General features: G+C 41.0%; 1 long non-coding RNA gene across 1 annotated transcript; it reads right to left on the reverse strand.

The window, feature by feature from the left end:
* Nucleotides 1–8,474: 8,474 nt before the first annotated feature.
* LOC125293547 lies at nt 8,475–21,599 on the reverse strand. Its single transcript, XR_007193376.1, has 3 exons — nt 21,326–21,599; nt 20,720–20,784; nt 8,475–9,490 (listed from the first exon to the last, which is right to left on the reverse strand). It is a non-coding gene; the product is annotated as an uncharacterized LOC125293547 (long non-coding RNA).
* Between the last annotated feature and the right edge of the window lie 553 nt (nt 21,600–22,152).

Genomic DNA, 22,152 nt, shown 5'->3' on the forward strand with positions numbered 1-22,152 from the left:
AAGCACTGCCTCCGTTACCAATGGGGAAAAGGAGTTTAGAAACCTCTCAAGCTAGGATGTCAAGCTAGGATGTAACTCGGTTACCCACTTAGAGCATCTGTGATTCGGTCGCATGCTTTGCTTGCTTTTAAAGAGGCGGTCTCCGTGTTCTAATGGTGCATTCAGAGCACCTCGGGAATGACAAGGACCGCCCCCATGGCTACGTTAGGCCCTTTCACACTGGCAAAATCGCCGCGATTTTATGTACCAGAATCGCGGAACGACGGTCCCTTTCACATAGACCGAGGCGGAACTGCGGGACAAAAGTCCCTTTCACACAGAGATTACGCAAAATTTGCAGGGAAGAGGGGACGTCTTTTTGCCGTCTTTTTGTGTCTGAAAGCGAGGTGAAAATTTGCCGGCCTGCTAATCTGTAAACAAGTTCCGGCGATTTGGGGAGCCAGGAGGCAGGACCTATGGGCAGGACCAGCTAGCAAATTTAAACGTGACGTGCGTGTAGACTGATATGCTTAGGCCTGAATATGCACCCTTCAGATGCAGCAGGTGTGTAATTTTCATAACCATGGCGGGAGTATTGCTGCGATTGTGATTGTAAGTAAAGACATTGATGATACAGACCTACGTGATGATTCCTGAGTGAAGGTCTTTAGGCTATATTAGCAAATAGGCCTATGCAATGTAGCTATTTACACGTCAGCACATACAGCCTATACATATCATCATTTCTAATCAATATTCTAAACAGGTGCAGTTACCAAAGCAATCGGTATGTAATGCTTAATGCATTGTAATACCTATACTCTTGTTCAAGAGCATTATCGCCTGTCCTCGAACAATACAGCAGGCATTCCTAGCATTAAAGTCCACAATATTCTAAACAGGTGCAGTTACCAAAGCAATCGGTATACAATGCATTAAGCATTACAATAAGAAGTGTGAATTCACCGATTAGACGTCCACATTTGAATAACCGTGGACTTAGGCTGTATTTGTGAAGTCTGGCGAATGAGTGAAGTGCATAGGAAGATTAAAATAAAAAATGTTTTAATAGAAAGAAATGTGCTTGAACTATTTACAAGTGCAAAATGAAACATCCAACAGTGCAATGTAGGCATATTATAACTATTTACAAACATGAACTATTTACAAGTGCAAAATGAAACATCAGTGCAACAGTGTATTATAACTATTTACAAACATACAAAAACATTCTAACCAAAGATAGAGCCCTATAGCTGCAAAATATGCAGTGCTAAAAAATGTTTTAAAAAAATCGCAAAATTAAAAACAACAATATGATCATTCCAGCTGCTGATAAGACGAGACGGCCCGTTAGTGACTTCGGCCCATGTGTTAGCTGGGGAATGGTGGCGGAGGAGAGTGGTAGGACGCTGCAGCAGGTGCACGCTAGTGGCGTGGGGTGCTGTGCTCTGGTACAGGAACTGGTATTCTTGCAATCATGTCCCGCAAAAGGGAAGACTGCGACTGCATGTCCCTTTGGATGTCCTTAAACATGTTAGCCAACAACCCCATCTGCTCTGCCCTCTCCCGCCTGTCGGCCTCCCGTGCCACTCTCTCTGCCTCCTGCACCTCTCTCCGGAGCTGGTCTTCATGCGCGCGTTGGTTTTCTGAACGAATGCGCTCTTCCTCCCTGTCTTTTTGATCCAAGGCCAAGATCAAGTCTTGGATCTCCTTCACCACGAACTGGGTTTGGGTGGCTTTTTTTCGCCTTTTCGCTGGAGGTTCTAGAAAACATAATATAACATACTTAGTCAGGTTGTTTCATAGGCAAACAAATCGGTGAAACACACAGGGGAATGCTATGGCCTGTAATTGCGAAAATGAGTAGGCCTACGAATTTACCTGGTTGGTTATCGGTGGCTGATTGTTGGCTTTCGGTGTTGGAATCGCTGGTGTCGGCGCCAGAACAGACACTGGATGCTGGGGATGCAGGTGTCGCCTCCATGCTGCTCTGAAGAGCGACAGGGTTGGCCGAGTGGCTGCTCCCCCAAATCGCACAACAGAGGTCGAAATATGGCCAATCCAGTCTCCCCCTGCCACTTCTACCGTTGTGGTCATTCACGCTGTAGAATTTTTTGCGCAGGCCTTTTAATTTGCTCGTGACCTGCATCTTGTCCCGTGCATAGCCGAGGTCGCGGAGTTTTCCGGCCAGTCTTTCCAATATAGGACCATCCTTTACTGTCCCGTTCATGTGGCGCCTCACCTCATCTTCTCCCCTAAGGGCAAGGAGCGTCCGGATTTCTTGGTCTCCCCAGTGTGCCATGTTTTCTTTCTCCTTGTTGTTGTTGTTGTTGTTCGTTCTGATCAGCTGATCAGTGTGTTTTTAAATCGCCCGGTGGTGGGTTGGTAGCGTCACTAGACACCCCCGCCCATGTCCCTTTCCCACGCCCACGTCCCCCCTTTCCGCTTTGACCCATTCACACTGGTGCCGGAATGAAAAAACTCGGCAAAATGTCTAGGGGGCTTGGTAGTAAATTTGGCGAGACCTTTTGTCCCGCCGTTCCGCCTCGGTCTATGTGAAAGGGACGGTCGTTCTCGCGATTCTGGTACATAAAATCGCGGCAATTTTGCCAGTGTGAAAGGGCCTAAAGTGTCTCGCCAAATTTACTACCAAGCCCCCTAGACATTTTGCAGAGTTTTTTCGTTCTGCCACCAGTGTGAATGGGTCAAGGCGGAAAGGGGAATCTGGGCGGGCATTTCAATGCTATGTCCAGCCCACCACAGGAGATTGCAAATAAATCTAACTGATCAAAAGCAGCAATCATAGAGACAGCCTATAATGGCAACTGATTGCATTCCAAGCTACAGTCAACTCTAGCAGGCATTGAATGACTGGAGACTTTGTGAATTTATAGATTGACATAATGTGCTATCTTAAAATCCAGCGATAAAACAAAGCATGAACTCATGAGTGTCTGTCTGCCCTATATGGATATCCTCTGATTGTAATGCTTATCTAGGCGATATTTGTAACATTTATTTTGTATTTGGCCTGTTATAAAATTATGTAGACTTATTGAACAATTGAAATACATTAGGAACCGCAAAGTTGGAGACATGCATAAAGACATTGCTGCAAATTTAAAACCGGATTACTCTGGAATGGCTAACTGTGCAGGGGAATGCTTTACACCTTTATGTCCGGTAAGGTCTGCTGTTTATTCTGATATATGGTTTGTCATGTGTTGAGGGAAAGTTCGCGAAGTATTCCACCAAGATGAATGGGTAGGGAGACAGGCGCAAAAAAATATGATTAAATTAAAGTTACTTTTCTCGCGAACCGTTTACCACAACAACTAACCACTTACATCGTTTAAAGGCTGAAAAAAAGCTCTTTCGAGTGATGCATGTGATGTCTGTGATGAATAGGCTACTTCGCAAGTAGTTCAGCAAATTTGGGTGGGACAGAAATACCTTTACAGAGCAGCAGTTCTGGCCATATCGGCTCTGGCTCACATGATGTACTGCTTTAAATGCATCATCGCTTCACTACCCAACACGCGAACAAGAAAGAAAAGAAAAAAGAAACCAATGTGCTTATGTCGCGATTCCGATAGGCCCAGGCCTAGAGAAAAAAAGAGCTATGGTAACCTAACAATTAGGATTTGCTTTGCCTACACGGCTGTTTGGTTGTCCCAAACTTTGAGACGATCCATACTCGCATTAAAGGCACAATCTGTCAGGATTTCGTTTTATTTCATTCACACTCCACACGGCAATCCAGTTGGGGGCAGCATGTAGGAAAACAATGATGTCACAATGATTTGCTAGTGGTAGAAACGACGAAACGCACATTGGCCATGCCCTCCTCTCCTCCTCCCTCCCCTGTCTCCATTTTCGCTACTGTCTATCCCTACAGTGGGTCCCCGTTAAGTTTGGACGGGTTCCTTCATGAATCACGCACCCCATTTTCTCAGCAGAAATGGCACAAACTGCAGTTGACACAAACAACCACAAGGTGTCACTTGGGTGCCACTACTATTTTTGATGCGACTGACTTACTGCTTCCATGACGCAGCGGGGGCACGGGAACTTAAATTGATCACGGTAGTTTAAGCTTACACTTGACAGAACATTCTAATATGAAAATGTAGATGCAATTGTTGTAAAATGGTGCAGCTCCTTTAAGAAAGCACCGTGCAGGGATGGAGAGAGAGAAAAGCGAGAGGGATAGGCCTACAGTATATGTGTTAGAACTTAGCGTGTGGAAAAGTACGTGCTGTTGAGACTGGGCGAGTCATATTCAAAATAATGCAAAAAGCAATTATCCTCATTCATTGCAACCAAAGCATGCCTGCTTGCCGACGCGCTCAAACGAAAAAATATATCAAAGCACCTTTGGCGCTTTGAATGTAGCACGAAAAAAATTTTTAAACAGCTGGACAAATGATTTAGCTAATTGATTATATAACCTGTACACCAGCAATTGTTGAACATTTACCTGTATTAAGTACATTGACAGTAGCCCAGCCGAACAGCATGTTGTAGGCCTACTGTAGAAATTTCACTTAAATTGCAACCGCAATATGCCTGCTTGCCAACGTTCAAACGACAAACGAAAAAAGATAATAAAACAACAAGAGGGTTGAGTCTGAATGACACTGAGTTTTTGTAGTTAAGAAATATTTTTGTATAAAAAAATGGTCATTCTTCAATCTCCTTCACTGACGCCTATGGAAAAGGCTTAACGTCCCAAAACAACGATCAATGATCATCAAATTTCTCTCTCACATTGCTCCTCATAACCATCTATAAAAAAGTGTTTTTCTTTTCTTTTGAGCACATCCAATCCCAGGACATAACGCGACTGGACCTTATAATAGGCTCGAGATATAACTCCAAAGGGGGCAGATACGGGCCACTGCACTTAAAACTTCAAAAAGATGAAGCTTTCCGAACTTTGAAATTACATTGGGTGAACGGCTTTTCTGGTTGAACAGGCTATTAAAAACTATTTGCGACCTCCATGTCACAGGAGAGACTGGGCTCTCCTTCTATGAAAAGACGTTAGGCTACCTGCAAACTGGCCTATGATTTCATTGCTGAGTTTGCGCAAAGCAAGAAAATGTTTTTTTCCTGAGTCAGGATATGGCGAAGTCAGTGTCATTTATTTGTCCAATATTAGCCTATAGATACAGACCAGTACATCTTATCAATAGTTTGAATGTCGTGGTGTGTTTCTGCTCATTGACAAATACCGTTCAGCACAATGATTCATGCCCAATTAATTCCCCCGTTAAAGTGTTCGCCTTTGTTACACTATTTGGTTTTGGTGTGATGTAGCATATGATAAACACCATATGGCAAAATATGTGACTCAGCTAATGTTATAGGCTATACAATTGAATTTCCCCTCTTAAAGGCAAGCTGGTGTAGCTTATTAGACTAGGCTACTATTAAAATACACCGACGGTAGCCTTGGCTATGTGTGTAAAGTGTGCTATCGCGATGATTTCATGCACGTAAGTGAAAAGGCCTTGCATCTGTCAAGCCCAGACAGGGCCTCGCATCCCTTGACGGGCCCTGCAGCTCCTCCTAAGACAGCGAGGAAAAGTTAAAAATACGCGATAAACCGGGAAAAGTTGACAGGTTTGTTTCGTCAGGGTGATTATTTTTGTGAAATTGTGTAAACGACAGCCTTTTCAAGGCATTTCAAGGAAGGAGTCAGAGTATGCAAGCTCCCAAATTGACCCAGTAGCCTAAGGCATCAATAAATTGTTGGGACTGGGGAGGGTCATGCGTTTTTCTCAATCATTTGGAGGGTCATAGAAAAATTCTTGCTGGCGAGGGAGGGTCACGCCTTTTTGACTAACGCCTCCCAAAACTCCTCCGGTAGCCCCTTAATTAAATAAATAACTAACAGTCCCTAATTGATTAATAGCCTAGGCCTACACCAGCAATTGTTGAACATTGACCTGTACAGGACATTGACAGTAGCCCAGCCTAACAAGCAAATGTTGCAAAAATACATCAAAAAGACGCAATTAATCAGAAATAAATAATGTAATCTGCATCGCTTTATTTAACAAACTGCAAGCAACAAGAGCATGGAGTTCGCTGTAGGCCTAAGGCCAAACCCAAGAGCAAAGCCTATCTGTTAAGGCAGTCGATAGGCTATATAACGAGCTGTGTGCCTGAAAGACGATAGATGACGGCTCTGGTCATCCCATACCCTCCCCCACTTCCTGTAGCCTACCATTATGAAGGCCTTTAGCCTAAAACGACTCGCTGCCGCTTTTGTGACATTAAGCTTTTTCACGCTAAGCCCCTCCCCCATCCCCTTCTTTCACAAGCAGTGGGGAGCCGCTGGGCACAAAGTAACACTTTTGGTAGACAAAGGAGGGTTCTCCGCTTCTGTCAGTCGCTTGGCCACAATCCGTTGCAACCAGGCCAGGACAGATATTTTAGAGAGCCGGTGAATAGATACTTCTTAATTTTCTTTAATCTCTTAGTAAAAAGGTGCAGAACATTATTAAACTTTGACTAACATTTCCGATGTGTCGATGTTTTTGACTAACTAACATCAAACGCTAGTCAAAGTTTAATAATGTTCTGCACCTTTACTAAAGAATAAAGAAAATTAAGAAGACATCTGAGCTGCACCGGCCTCTCCTCTCTAACACTTTTGGCTTTGGCTAAATATTTCTAAAATCATTTGAGTTTCACTAGTCACATGTTTTAACAAGCAACATTTGTTATTGAACTAATAACAGGCGTGTCGAAAATTTACTTTATTTTCCATAATGGAGAAATAGCAGAGTCTAACCAAGGTCAATCTTGCCAAAAACCCTCAAACCTGAAAACACATGAGGCAAAAGTGCAAAACATCACAAAACAAACTAAACTAACACGCATATTTTTGTATTGCAATCATTGTAGCCTACAGTTGTAACAGCAGCGCGTAACAGTCGCTTTTACTCCCCGGATGCGCTCATTATAAAGAACGTTTAACGTCCCCAAAACAGCTATCAATTAATCACCAAACGTCTTATAAACAAGTATTGCCAGAGCAACACCTTGTAAAAAACAATAGGCCTAGGCCTTTATATGGCTCTGCTCCTGCCTAGATTCGAACTCAGAACTGCCTGAAAGTTGCAGACCTGTTCTGGAAATACGCATTAACCTGTGTTTCTCAAAGTGTGGTCCGCAAGCTATCCCAAGTGGCCCGCATGAAAGCAGGCGTGGTAAAATATGATATAGATGAGTTGTTCGCAATATTGAACCAACTTGTATGTAAATCCAAACAGTTCTGCAACACTGTCTATGTAAGATATGCCAGTTTAAATCATATGAATCCTCTGACACAAAAAAAGCAAAGTGAAAATACAATAAGCAAGGTGGTTCAGTAGGCCTATTGTGCTGATATACTGTTGAAGTAGGTCTAATCCATTTTTTTAGCTAGGTGGTCCATGCATTTTTTATTGGTTAAGGGTCCTCCATCTGAAAAAGTTTGAGAAACACTGCATTAACCCACTTTCGTCCGTCAGACAACGCTATCTGCTTCGAGTAGGCCTATTGGGTAGGACTGTAGCCTACACTGGTTGCTGTGGCACAGTCTTGAGTGACCGAATTCGTTTTTCTTTGTCATATGAATGCTGTCATTTTGTTAACATTACTGTTAAGGAGATGCTGTAGGCAAAGTCTATATTTCAACCTCGTTAGTGTAGTAAAAAAAAACAGAACTATTCACAAGGTTTCTGGGCAGCATTTATGTTCTGTTAGCAAGCGAACTTCTCATGACTACCGACAAAGTAGCCTACTGCCAGCTGACGAAGCTCTCATTTTAAAACATTACTGAGAGACAGACACTGTACAATCAAGAAATCCTGCCACTGAATCCAAAACTATGTTTAACATTATGTACAAGGCTTAGGCTACAGTGGACTAGCATGTTGCAGGGGCTGCTAAAAACACAGAGAAACGCGCACTGGAACTCGCCAATCACAGCCCTTGCTGTCGAATGCGCCGTCTGGTTCGACCGTGGAACTCCACAGCGGACTATGCTGCCCCCAAGCGGCTGCAGTTGTACTTACATTTCACCATTCACCATGATCGTGAATGAAGTGTCAATTTTTAACTGGGACCCACTGTATGTGTCTATCAGAGAATGTCTCTGTGTCTATGGTCGCCGCCTAGAAAAAAAAACCTCCTAAATCCGGAAAATGTCTTCTTCAAGCGGCTCACCCTTACCCGATCACTACATATAACAGTTTTTATTAACGTTTTGCTTTTCACACTGGTATTGTTGGTAATGAGACATTTGAGAAATAAATACAAATTTGCTAGCGGCATTTGGCAAGCGAGTCTTAGCAAAGGCTAGGCCTAGCCTGCGTGTAGTAGCGATTGTATGGATGGATAAAACTGAAAATAGTAATAAGGTATTTTTTGGTGGAGACTGGCGGATTTAAGATTACATCCCCTGCATCGAAGTCAGACAAGAGTGGGCAAACGTAAGGGCCAGGCAAAGAAGAAAAGGCCTGGGTGTCTAGTGTCAGTCCCAGACCTGGAGAGAACAGTACAGGGACGGCTCGGGCTGTCAGAGCAGCCAGAGAGCGCGCTGACCAGCAGAGGCGTTTGGAGAACAGTCACCGTGAGAGTCTGGCAGCAACACAGGTGTTCTTGCTACGTAGCCAGTAACTAAAATGCTCCATGTAGTCAGTGGTTATAGCCAATCGTTCTGTTTACTATTAGAGGTCATTATTATTACCATTTATTACACGGCTCTTTATAATGCTGTAGAATGCTCCATTCACTCCGATGGGACTTCCCAACGTCCTACGGTCTGATAATTTTTAATACCGGACCGTTGCTAAGTATAACCAGAGAATGTCAAGGAAAGTGAAACTCGGCAGGCCACGGCCAGCGCCATAATGACCGCCTTACAGAACGTTATTCCTTACACAATCATCCTCTACAACTAACAATAAAACTTCCCATTCTAAGAGCACAGTGGCTACATTTCATGTAACATAAAGAATACCTGAATTATGACTAAAATGGTATGTTCATCTTTTCCTTTGCACCTTTAGGCTATGAGTTCATATTTAAAACTATGGGCACAAATGTCAAGAGCCAAAGCTACCACTTGAAATTACATTAGTTTAAACAACTCTTTAACAACAAATAGATTCTAAGAAGTCAGGAACAGGAGATAAAAGCATGATGTTAGTATACCAATCTTGATCTAAAGAACACTTTCAGGCACAACCAATGTTTCACCAATCCTGATTCTTGGTATTATAAAACTACAAGACAGGAATAAACTTTACATCTACCAAGTGCAACAACATGAATAGAAATGTAACTTTTGGACTATATGAGGCAGGAGGGAAGCAGCTGGGCACATGGATAGTCCTTAGCAGTCTTCAACAGCAAGAAGTTGGGCTAACGAGTCAGGCTTCATGTTGATGAGCCACAGGAAATGAAGAGGTGATCTGCAGCAGGAAATTCAACCTGTTGACACACCAATCTGAATGAAAGAACATGAACAAATCAGAGCAGGACATGACCTCTTAATCTGGGGGTTGGGACCCCATTGTGATTGAAAACTGCTGGAATTAGTTCTTAAACATAAAGCTACTGTGTCACTAGTCACTGTTTCTACTGTTTTTTTAAAGCCTACTTACAAAGATAACTAGATTCCTCTAAATATTACAAACAGCTTATGAAACAGCAAGACTGGCATCTGTCTGGGGAGCAGGGTTTGCTTGACCAACTTTTTAGGAACCTCTGCAGCAGGAAACAAATTTCCAGAGGAAACTTTTGCTTCTCATTTGTATCCCTTCTGTTGCTAAGGAGGCAAAATGGTGATTCTCTTTTAAGGATCATTTAAGTATTACTTTTGTCACAATTATTTCTCCTAATTTTGCCTTAGGAGAAATAAAACAAGCAAAAGATGAGACACATAGCAATAAGACAAGTAGGAGTCACATAAGAGATATTAGTTTGAGAAGCAGGAGAAGTACAGGAGATCTCTTATATGTTTGAGTGTAGTCTCATTTACAACTTGTTTCTCCTTAGGAGACATTGCAATGAGAAACTGTTGAGAAGTAGGAGTTACAATTGAGATATCAGTGTGAGGGTCAAAAAATAGGGCACTCCATAGCATTTCAAACTTTTATTTTATAAAACAAAGCAAAACAGTTGTACTTTAAAAATGGACTTTAAGCAATGGGAGCTTGCACAGTTGCACTTTAAAATGGACTTCCAGCAATGGAAGCATGTTAATGCCTTGATATGTTCTTTTTAAAAATTGTGTATTCTTATTTTTTATTTTTTCTGTGAGTGTGTATGTGAGTATTATTTTTAAAAGCTGCACAAGCAAATTGCATTGTACGGACCAACTGCACAATGACAATTTAAGTCTATCTATAAATCATACAACATGGAGAAATGAACTAATAAACAATAACATAAACAAACTAAACTTGTGCCAAAGCGTACCATACTGTGTACAATGGTGGATGAAAGCGTGGGCTGGTCAATCTGCGTCTTTTATCCTGGTGGTGGAACCAACCAAAGGGAGGAGGGAGAGAAGAGCAGAAAATAGAACATTGTTAGTTTGTGAGCCACTCAAAAATACAAAGTAAGACATTTGTTTGACCGTCTGCTTTCATAACTGGGGGAATTTTGATACAGCACAAAGATCAGACACGCCTTATTAATCACTTAAACACAGAATGGGGGATGTGATAGCTACCACTCACATTTGCTATATGTTGCCCAATTGAAAAACAGATTGTATTGATATATTTGTCAAGCTTAAACAAGTTTGTTGAATTCCCTCACCTCATCTAGTGAGTAAACTGTATTGTCAGGCTAGGATTAACCCCTATCCAGCTTACCACTAGGCAAAACCTTGTTTTGGTTGGACTAAGCCAATTCAGTGTAAAAAAATGGGCATCTGAAAATAGTTTAGTTCAGAGTCCTGATGTCAAAAAAGTAATTTGGGCAATTTTTTTTGTCATCTGGGAGCTGGCTCCATAGTCAGAACGCATAACAACTAAATGCAGCGTTACCTTGTTTAGTTCTGATAGTGGGTTTCAACAGGAACATTTCTCCTGTGATCAGTGAGGTTTAAGTGATGAGTATTGCTGGAACATGTCACACAGTCTCATTGAAGGGCAAATCTGGTGTAAACTGATTCAAAGCCTTGTTGTTCGAGCTCACCAGGCACTGTCCAAAGGACAAAGAACAATAAAATGTGTCATAACCTAGACAAGTTATGGACAAGAAAGTAAAGCTGACTCAATATGGCAAAAAAGCCTTCGGTATCTTCTTTCCATTACAGGGTTTCCCCAGGTTTGATTTCCCCGATTTTCAATACTTCTTTGATAATTCTTAAAAATTTATTTGATTTGGGGGCCCAGACCACCTTGACATCATCAGTAATATTGAATATAGTGTTATCATTCACACCAGTGGGCATCCTAGATCCTGCTTGACTCTTTCCACACGGAAAATTATCAAAGTCAAAGTCAAAGTCAGCTTTATTGTCAATTTCTTCACATGTTCCAGACATACAAAGAGATCGAAATTACGTTTCTCACTATCCCACGGTGAAGACAAGACATATTTTACCAATTTAAGTCCACAGACAAACATAACATTCAAGTAAACAAAAAAATAAGTAAATAAGAGGGCACATATAATAATGAAAAAATAAGAGCAGCAAAATTTGGTTGAAATTGTACATAGACAGTCAATAAAATACTAGTGCAAAGTCAGGCCAATAAAAGGCTTGGGTAGTTCTGTTTGACCTAAGTAAGAAAGAAAGTGGCATAGTGGTGCAAGTTATGTAAGAGCAGCAGAAGTGTTGTGTTTTCAGGACAACAACAACAAGTTGTAAAGTGTACAAGTGTGCAAGTGGAGTAGTGCAGGCGGCCATTGTGGGTCCAATGTCCAGGATGTTATGTAGCTGAGGGTGGAGGGGGGAGGAGGGAGGAGAGAGTTCAGCATCCTTACAGCTTGGTGTATGAAGCTGTTGGTGAGTCTGGTAGTGCGGAGCGCAGGCTTCTGTACCTCTTCCCAGAGGGCAGTAGATCAAACAGATTGTGAGCGGGGTGACTTGCATCACTCACAATTTTGGTCGCCTCTATGGGTGAGGTGGGTGGTGTAAATGTCCTTCAGGGAGGGGAGTGAAGCACCAATAATCCTTCCAGCTGTGTTCACTATGCGCTGCAGGGCTTTCCTGTTGTATTCAGTGCAGCTTCCGCCCCACACAGCGATACAGCTGGAGAGGATGCTCTCAATGGTGCCTCGGTAGAATGTGGTCATGATGGCTGGTGGAGCACTTGCTCGCCTGAGTTTATTTTCGCCTGGCTTATTTCATATGTTTCTATTTCATATACCTTCGAATTCATATAAAGTGTACAGTTAATGTATAGTATTTTTTAATCTGCATAATTACTATTAATCTGCTTAATTGCTAAACATATTTAGTCATTTGAATACTTAATATTTATTTTTAAACTATTACACCTAGGCAAATTTTAATGTGGTGTGTAGGCCTAGGTGTAATTGAGTGTTTGTCACTTTAAGAAATACGTGAGTGATTACTGTAGCCTTCAGTCTCACGGTTTTAGGCTAGTGAATAATAGTTGCACATACAGTGGGCAGTGCTTCGACTTGGCCAGCTTCACTCGCGGTCCGCGCGTGGGATCATGCGGTATCACGCGACTTTAATTTGTATTTTCCCAGTGTGACGCTGCAACAACCCAAACAACCGGGTAGATGGCTCAAGTGAGCAGGGTGTCTCGTGTAAAAGAAATGGAGCCTGGAAAACCCTACACAGACTTCACTACAAACTTTAGCAGACTGGTTTAGAAATAATTTAATAGCCATAAATATGCCTGCCCTGCCCTAATAAAGAAATATTTGGTTAACTGCGAGTGAATCCCGTTTGCAGCCGTAGAAGAAACGCAGGACAAATTAAACATTCTGGTTTTCTCCGAGTGCAACAATGATAGACAGACATCATTTGGACAAAATATAGAGCATATTAACCTCCGTTGCTCAGTCAAATGCCTTCCTGTTACGTCCTGTTATCACGGAGTTACAGGCGATAAACGATTTTTGATGGTCACAAGTTTACTTCATTAGCGGTTTATTTTTTTGATTATTAAAGAGTGTTTTTCATTTAAAGGTTTGACTTAGTGCTTATTCAGTAGAGCATTTAGTGCTCTTCCCAATCCCAGACGTTCACATTGCATGTTTGTTTGTAATGGATGCAACCGCTGAGATCACGCTTGTCATAGGCCCGATACCGTGGATGCTCCGTCTCTCGGGCACCCACTGAAAACATCGAGCACCCATGTGTGACAGCTTACAGTCCCGGCTAAATTTACATTCATTTAAAATCAAACATCGCAGTTTATGTTAAATTCAGCATCTCTCATAATGTGATTGGATATGTTGCTGTCAATTCCCTACTTCATATACTAACCACCAATGTGAGCGTCTCTCGGATGAAAATTCCTGACACTTCCCACCTGAAAAATTAACGCAAGGCTTTGTCGGGTCTTCAGCCCCGAATGTTTAAAATGTATATAGCCCTGAATATAATTTTAAAAGTAGTCTGACAAAGCTTATTGTTTTGTGACACAGCTAAACACTGGTACCTCATAGAACGTCTATAACATAGCCTAGATGGTCGCAACTCACAAAAGTAAGCAGATAGAAAGGACTCTGCGACAGTGAACAACAAGGAAGGTGGCTATGGCAAACAAAGAGCGGTTGTTTGAATCGGCGTTGGCGTCAACTTTGGAGGAGTTGGACTTGTGCTTTTCTTTGAAAGTTGAGCAACACAATGCACTTAAGTCATTCCTTTCGAAGAAGGATGTATTTGCCGTTTGCCGACCCGGATGCGGATGTGAGTGGTGGCGCTGGCCTATTGCATGCCTAGGCAGTTTGAAAGACAATTCTCTGCCGCCCTTGGATTAAGCGAGGTGAATGGCTCGATTCCAAACTATACATTTCAATGATATAGGATGGCCCACCAGGCTAGTTTTTTTCCCCCATTTCACCTTGCTTGCAGGCAAGTATAATTAAAATTGAAGACCTTCGTTTAAAAAATTAAGACTTTGGCAACGGAATTTAAGACTTTTTCAGACCTTAATTAAGGAACATGACATTTAAGACCGTTTAAAGACTTTTAAGACCCCGCGGCTACCCTGCATTATGTCAGGAATACCAAAAGTACTTCTATACGGCTCTGGGCTATACCAAAGTCCTTTTAGGCAAGTCCCTCCACTCGGCGGCCATATACCAATGTTTTATGGGCACTCATCGGGCACAGTCTTTGGGTCGAACTGCGCGTGCGCAAGGCTTCACGACACCAATCTTGCTCCAGCGGCAAGATCACAACACATGATTGGCACGATGTCTTCACAACACACCATATGATTGGCTCAATGTATTCACATCACACCACATGATTGGCTCAATGTATTCACATGTCAACGTTTTGCCGAGGAAGGGGTGGGATATGTGTAGACAACGGCCATATTGGTGTGACAAACTAGCCCCATGCATTTCTATGGAGTATTTTTTGAGCGCTGTGTCTCCTCATTAGAAAGTGTCTGGCTATACTTCCCTGTCCATAACTCAGAATTGGCTGTGCCACATTTTCTTTTTCCTATGAACAGCACACAGTGATTTCCAACAAGAGCTATGGATCAATTCATACCGGATTTGTCCTTTTAAGTGATGTGCTTTGAGGTGCCACCCCAAATCCTAGTCTACGATTGGCCATTAACATGGTGTAAGGCGGGACCTTTCTTGATGCACTTGCAGCAGTGTGAAGTGTCAGACGTCAGAAATGTAAGTGGCAAACACACTTGCCTTTATTGGCCTGCGCACAGTTGAACTGCGGAACGAAAGGTTTCCCCGATCAGGAAATACTCCTTAATACGCAACTTTGTGTAGGCTTAACAGAGGTAGCCTAAATATCGTGCCTATGACGATGATAGGGCTTTGACTCCGAACTTCGTTATTCAAATATAATTCGATTATTTTAAAAATTAAAGATATTCGAACGAATGTTAGGGATCTCTTAATATTCGAACCTGTAGCCTATGGAAATATGTTTTTGTAAATGTATTTGGTTGTAGCCTAAACGTTGTTTTCAATTCAGATTCCGAGGTTTTTTTCACGCCTTCTGAAGCGAAATCGCGAGCTCATTAGCAAGGCTATTATTGGCCATCTGGGCTCCTGTAGGTTAGCATCCTGGCTGGTTCGCGCTTAGTGAGCTCAGCTCCCACATAGACATTTTTGTTTTAAACTTAACCTTCCTCTGATTTTAATCACCTTAGTTATCAATCAAAGCAAACAGGGAAAAGAAATAGCAACACAATCATTAAAAACACTCAAATAAATAAATGTGCAGATAAGTCTGAATGAAAAGCAGCACTGGTTGAAGCCTGGAAATATTGTAAACAAAGTAACATTAGCTTAAATGAAGTTTATCATAGTCTATGGTTAGACTGTTCAGTTTCCCTACGTGTGTTTAAGTTTCAATTGAATACTTTTTCTTCTTGGGACAGGCCCGTTTGAGTCTTGGAAAATACTTTTCCATTTGCATTGGGATTGAGATGATTAGAATTTAGCAGTCAATTTGAATGCAGTAGTTTTGAACAAATTCGTGCAGCGTGCTAATGATGCTAACCGGATTTAATAGCAATTTAGCCAGTCGTCTTGCACGATTAATGTTTGGATTACATGTGCATGCTGAGGAGGGATGCGCCTGTTGAGAGGGAGAGAGAGAGTGCACGGGGCAAGGAGAGTCTGTGTTGAGGTAACATTAGGCCTACTTCTACCGCCTACTCTGGTAGAGTTTGACATACTACAATGCAAGATATATTTAGCCTATTTTATTTATGGACAACATAAGGCAGGAGGTGTGTGTTGCTTTTAATTATGAATGTTCTATCGAACGTATTTTTTATTGATATCGATTACATGTGCGATACATATCGCTATCGTTGTATCGCCCAGCCCTATGCTCAATAATAAAAATTTTGACACACGCATAAATACTCAGCCTTTCGTGCACATAGTCTATTGACATTGACTGATACACTGCCCTCTGGTGGACAGAACAAATAGAACTTAAGTTTGATACCAATATTGGTCTTACTGAAGGCATTTAATGGTTAAAATATTATTAATACATATTCGAATATATTCAAATTTTAATATTAATAAACAAACGAACTTCGAATATGATTTTTGGGCAAAAGTCAAAGCCCTAGACGATGACGTTTTTTTCACTTGTCTCGCTGGATTGAAGGCAGAATGTGGGCTGTTGCGCAAATAGATGAATGAGGGTCAGGAGATTCCGTTAACAAAAACCTAAAGTTTTGCTAACATTTTCTCCATTATTATCGTAAAATATGTCTCCATGCAGGGCAGGGCTGGTTCTAACCTAGGCTAGGCTACTATATTTGGGTGGGCTGGTAGACATTTTGGGTGGGCAGCATAGCAAAGCTGTCAAATTGGATCAAAACTAACATAAACACAATACAAACACAAAACAATCAGTACTATCTAGCTTGAGTTGCTGCAGCCAACAGCCAGGGATAGGCAGTATGTCTGATACATGTATGTAAAATACAAAATAGTATGTTGTCATTTTTATTTTATTTAGTTGGAAAAAAATGGCATCATATTTTGTATCAATACTTTATAGGTTTGTAGTTTAAAAATAGTGCCAAATTATTTTGGTAAAACCAATAACCTACTTTTGGTGATGTGATTATAAAAGTGCAAAACAATGAATGCAGCACTGGTGCTGACTTGTAATTTGCCCAGAGTTGTTGTGATCAGAATATTGAGATTCAGGGAGATAACTTTCTTGAGAACTTTAGTCACCCCATTCAAACACATGGAAGTCATCCAATTCAAACACATGGAACCGGTTATGTGGTTGCCCTGCAAGAAGTTGCACCATGTGCAACGTGCACAATGTTTGCACACATCCACAATACACTCCTTCATACCAACCTCAAGTTTCTTGAGAACTTTAAATTTTATTTTTTTATTTTTTTTTATGTTGACCCGAAATCCTGGAAACCCAGGAACATCACGTTGTTGGGCAGTGAATGCATGTCGGCTTAACTAGATTGTGGTGGATCAATCATATTGCCTTCTTAAAATATTCTGTGGTCTCAGTTCACTGTTGAATGGGCCTAGCCTACCCTATGCTTGCTCAATATGCTTTGTCTAGTACAGGTGCTTCAAATTGGTGCTTTTAAATCGCCTGTCTCAGAATAGAAGAGGTCCAGGGCAATTCTGCGCAAAACTGTCACATCCATATTTAGCCTAGTTGGCATTACGGACGGACAGTTTTGGCGGTATTGCCCCCGCATTGTTATATAAAAAAAATGTTCTCGCTGTCTAGCTTCGAGCAATCGATGATTTGAAAATAACTTACTTATCGTTAACTTAGATATCCATCTGATTGTTTCTCGTCCCGCCTCCTCTCCCTTGCTCGTTTCAGGCCATCAGTCTCTTCCCCATAGTAGGCTACTTTACTCACTGACTCGACTTTATCAGAATTCACAGATTTCACTGGCTGAGTAGCAGCAAGCGAAATGATGGTTCCTGAAGCTCCTGAAGTAAATGCTGTTATCCTAACCAACGAAACATTTAGCGCAGCTTTGAAATCTTACGTGAAAATCTAAATTAGGCTATTATGGTCTGGGTCCGATAGGATCACGCCACGGTCCGACTCGATCGCGGGTCCACCATTTGGTGATCCCTGATATACACCATACAACAAATATTGTTGGTGAGTTAATCATTTTGGCCATGTCATTTTTTTTACTTTTGATGTATGTTCAGCCCATTTGTAAAATATCTTCATAAAACCTAGTGGAAATTTCGCCTCTCATTTCTATGACAATGTGATTTTGTAGCTTTCGTAGCTACACAGTTTGATGTTAACTGTATAAAGGTTGAATAATTTTAGTGCAATAGAGGCCTACCCTTTATAAAAAGCCCACCAATAATGCTCACCACAATTGGAAATAATTTAAAATAAGAGAAAATTACCCCAGCTTCATGGATGTTTTGGAACCTCCAGCCCTCGTAACAAAAGCCTTCTTGACCTTTGCGGATTCCACAGCTGTCCATCCGCAGAGCGTTCCACAGTGCATAACGTAGGCTGTAAATAAAAAGCAAAATCAATCTATCAGTGTGGTAATAATAGCTCTGAAACTGACAGTTTCAGTCATTGATTTTGATTAGCTGAAACATGCTCCTTTCTGTTGTAATTACACAAAGTTACACAAGGTTACACATCCTTGTGTACACATCCCTACGCAAAGAATGGTAAAAAAAGAAGTTGTTACAAGCTGTGGCCAATGTTCCACTTACCATTGTGTGACAGTCTACATGAACTATTTATTGGTGTAGGGGTGTCTTTATAAAACCATCAACTGTGCATAAGTTAAGACAACCAGAGGAATACAATAAATCATCTGTTGGAAATTGATCTTAATGCCTCAATTAAAAAATGAGGAAAAAATCCAACCTTTAAACACACCAATATTCTTTGTGAATGAACCAGGTATCGTAAATTAATAAATGTTATTCCTTAAAATACAGGGGCATAAGTAAGGAACCCCCTATGTTAAAATCCCATAGAGGCAGGCAGATTTTTATTTTTAAAGGCCAGTTATTGAATGGACTCAGGATACTATGCATCCTGATAAAGTTCCCTTGGCCTTTGTAATTAAAAGTTAGATAGATAGCCCCACGTCACATACCGTTCACCATACCTAGATATATCATGGTTTTATTTCAGTTAGGTTAATAGGTGGTTTGATTTGCATGCTACAGATTCTATTAATTGCAAAAGAAATGTTGACTGGTAAGTTATTCATGACTGCAGATGCTGACTTGCCGATTTCTCGATACCTCGACCGCAGCAACGCTACTTCCTAGTTTACCTGGGTTACAAGAATGCCCTTTCACTCCTGTTACAATATGCTGTAATTTATAGCAGGTTAAACAAAAGTGAGAACATATTGTGGGGAAAAATATACTTACCATTTTGGTATGCTGTTTGTTCAGCAATTTGATCTGATGGTCTAGCGTATCTTCCAATTTTTTAAGAAGCTGCCGGCCTCTTTTCAGTGGAATTGAGCTGGAACCAGTTTAAACCAGTGGCAATAACGTTAGCTTCGTCATCTTGACTGACATCCCAAAGACATTTTAAAATTCCGTGCATTTTGGCTACAACATGGCTTAACACCATTCAAAACATACAGACTAAAGCTGTATAAGGCAAAGTAAGCTAGCAACGTTAAATTGCACACTGCACAGCACAGCCAGTGATGTAACTTACAAGTAGCTAACATTAACTAGCTAGCTAACTTTATGTGTTGCTTCGTCAGGTTGTTCAATGATATATTGAGTCTAAAAATATGCAAGAACGTTAGCAAATTACCAAAATGTTAATGTACCTTCTCTGAGTTTTCGTGGTGGCAAGTTCTGCACAATCCTTCATACCCACACACCGTTTCACTTGGTTTCACTGGGCGCCAAATCTAGACTGCATTTTCTGGTAGGAGTCTTCTGCACGCGAGTTTGTCACGTCCGACCATCATAGACCTCTGGAGTCTACAGTAACTTGATTTCTCTAACTTGCTAACAAGTCGCAAGTTAGCTCTGGGGTAGCAAAAATCAAATTGTGCCGCCTTCACGTACCATTGATTATAAAATCTACTCGAAGGTTGAACACAAAAATGCGTTCAGGAAAACGCTCTGCCTCTCGATTTCGTCTGCCTCCCTGCACGAGAATTTAACAGGTGATCTCCTTATATGGGCATAGATGGTAGCTTTTTTTTGTAGACGAACTTCAGAGGTCTGTCAGAGCATCGTCATGTGTGGTGGTCACATCACATGGTTAGGCCTACTGTTTGCAAATGTGAACTTGAAAATATGTGCAATTAAAACAAATAAGCCAATGAAAATCATTTGAGAATGGTTGTACAACAGCTAGAGCTCTTACACATCAGACTGATTTATAAAACAAATAGGTCTGGATGAGCATTACATTAGTTCACTTAGAGAGCTCTCTGATGGATAAGCCTGAGTAAAATATGAGATATATATATATATATATATATATATATATATATATATATATATATATATATATATATATATAAATTGAGCAAGTCTGAGTATTGTATAAGCCTTTGCTGAGATCTCTTTTGTAAATCAAAAAAGGACTAAACTGAGATGACTAGAATGAGAACGGTTCAAGCTTGTGAAGAGATCTCTTTTACAGAACTGATGGAGCCTAATCTGAGATTTACCAAAAAGATCTGAAATGAGAATTGCATGACTTTACAGAGAGAGCGCTGTGGTGGATCAGCCTGAGTAAAATATGAGATGTATAAATTAGACAACACTGAGCATTATTTAAAATATTGATGATCTCATTTGTATATTAAAGGGAGTCTACACTGAGATAACTTAACTCTTTTGCTCCAGAGACAAACCTGAGAAGCGGGAGACAAAAGCAATAATCTCATTTTTATATCACTGTGATCTCATTATTGTCTAGGAGAAACAATTGAAAAAGAGAGGAGCTCTCATTTTAACATTTTCTTTCCTCTGGGTTACTACCTGGGCATTAGCTAAGCATTTTGCCACATTACTGAAATTAGATGATATTACATTTTCCTACCTGTTGGGCAACAGCAATGTAATCGTTACACCTTCATAGGGGAGGACTGAACTGGAATTCTGATCCTGTGAAAACAGATACAAACACACACATGGGTATATTGTGATAAAGACATGTTTGAAGAGCTTCAAAGGAAAATGGTGATGTTTTTTTTGCAACAGGCCCGACACAATCTAAGCAATTTATAACGTTACCGGAGATGGATAGTATTCTAACGTATCTGAAAGTTATCCTAATCGTGTAGAGCTAGCATTAGTTGTAATTTTAGTATCTTATGCTGCCAACATCATTCGTTAGCGAGACCACAAGCCAGTGAACATTCACCAATATCAAAATGTATTTATTGCATATTGGAACATTACACTCTATGTATTGTGTAGGACACAAAACTTGGTCACATACAAATAATAGTATTTGGCAAACTGCTTAGCATATGCAGCAAGGACGCTATCGCTAGGTTGGTAACGTTAGCAATGGCGGTCGAACGAAGTCAATTTACCGTGATCTACAGCTGACAAACATAACCTAGTGACTCGAGAGCTAATTCTACAATATCTCCTTTGCTTAATCAAAATTATGAATTATGTTTAACAGATGTTTACTTACCAGTCAAGAAGAAATGTCGCAAGTTCAGAATCGAACTGCATCTCCTTGCTATCCAAGTTGTCTCCATCGGTGGAAAGCACTCCCTAGATTAACGTGTATTTGCTTGCTTCCCATCTGATATTCTTTTCGCCTCAGATCGAGTTTTTTTTAGCTGGAGGCGATGGAGGTCTCTTCCTAGAACTTTCGGCCATTCTCGCAGTACACTTCACTGAAGAACTTGAACTCCGTGGGGGAGGGGGTGGGAGCAGAGCGTTCGTAATTGCGTTGTCTCTTTCTCGACTGCTCTGGGCTGCACTGAAAACGGTTTGGCCGGTATGTTACTCCCTGTCGCCACCTCAGACATAAACTGGTATTGCAAGACTGGACGACCCGGGGCTAGTCGGTTAGCACGCTAATTCTGGAGGAGATCTCTGCAATGCTATGCATATTCTTCGATTAGAAAATGTCAGTAGTGTTATTTCTTCACATTCTATTGATATGTATAGTTGATTTTTGAATGCATTACACTTCAAAAGTTCACAAAAGAGACACATTGTGCCTTTAACTGAATCTTATCAACCCGAACTGCGATGTTAAGTGACAGGATGCAATGCCTAATAATCTCACTGCCTTCGGCATAACTGCTAACAGTGCGCCTAGGCCTACTGTTAAACACCTGAAAAATATTAAGCTGCTGTTTTCTTTTCATGACTAGCACTAGGCCTACGCTTGAATGATTTATGACTGAATGGAACGTTGCGTTTTTAAAGAACTGCTTATCACGTTGTGTGACAAAGTTTACACTAATCATCATCTTCTAATGTATCCTTATGTTGAGATGTCCATTC

Source organism: Alosa alosa, chromosome 4 (genome assembly GCF_017589495.1).
Source record: "Alosa alosa isolate M-15738 ecotype Scorff River chromosome 4, AALO_Geno_1.1, whole genome shotgun sequence".
Classification (NCBI taxonomy): domain Eukaryota; kingdom Metazoa; phylum Chordata; class Actinopteri; order Clupeiformes; family Clupeidae; genus Alosa; species Alosa alosa.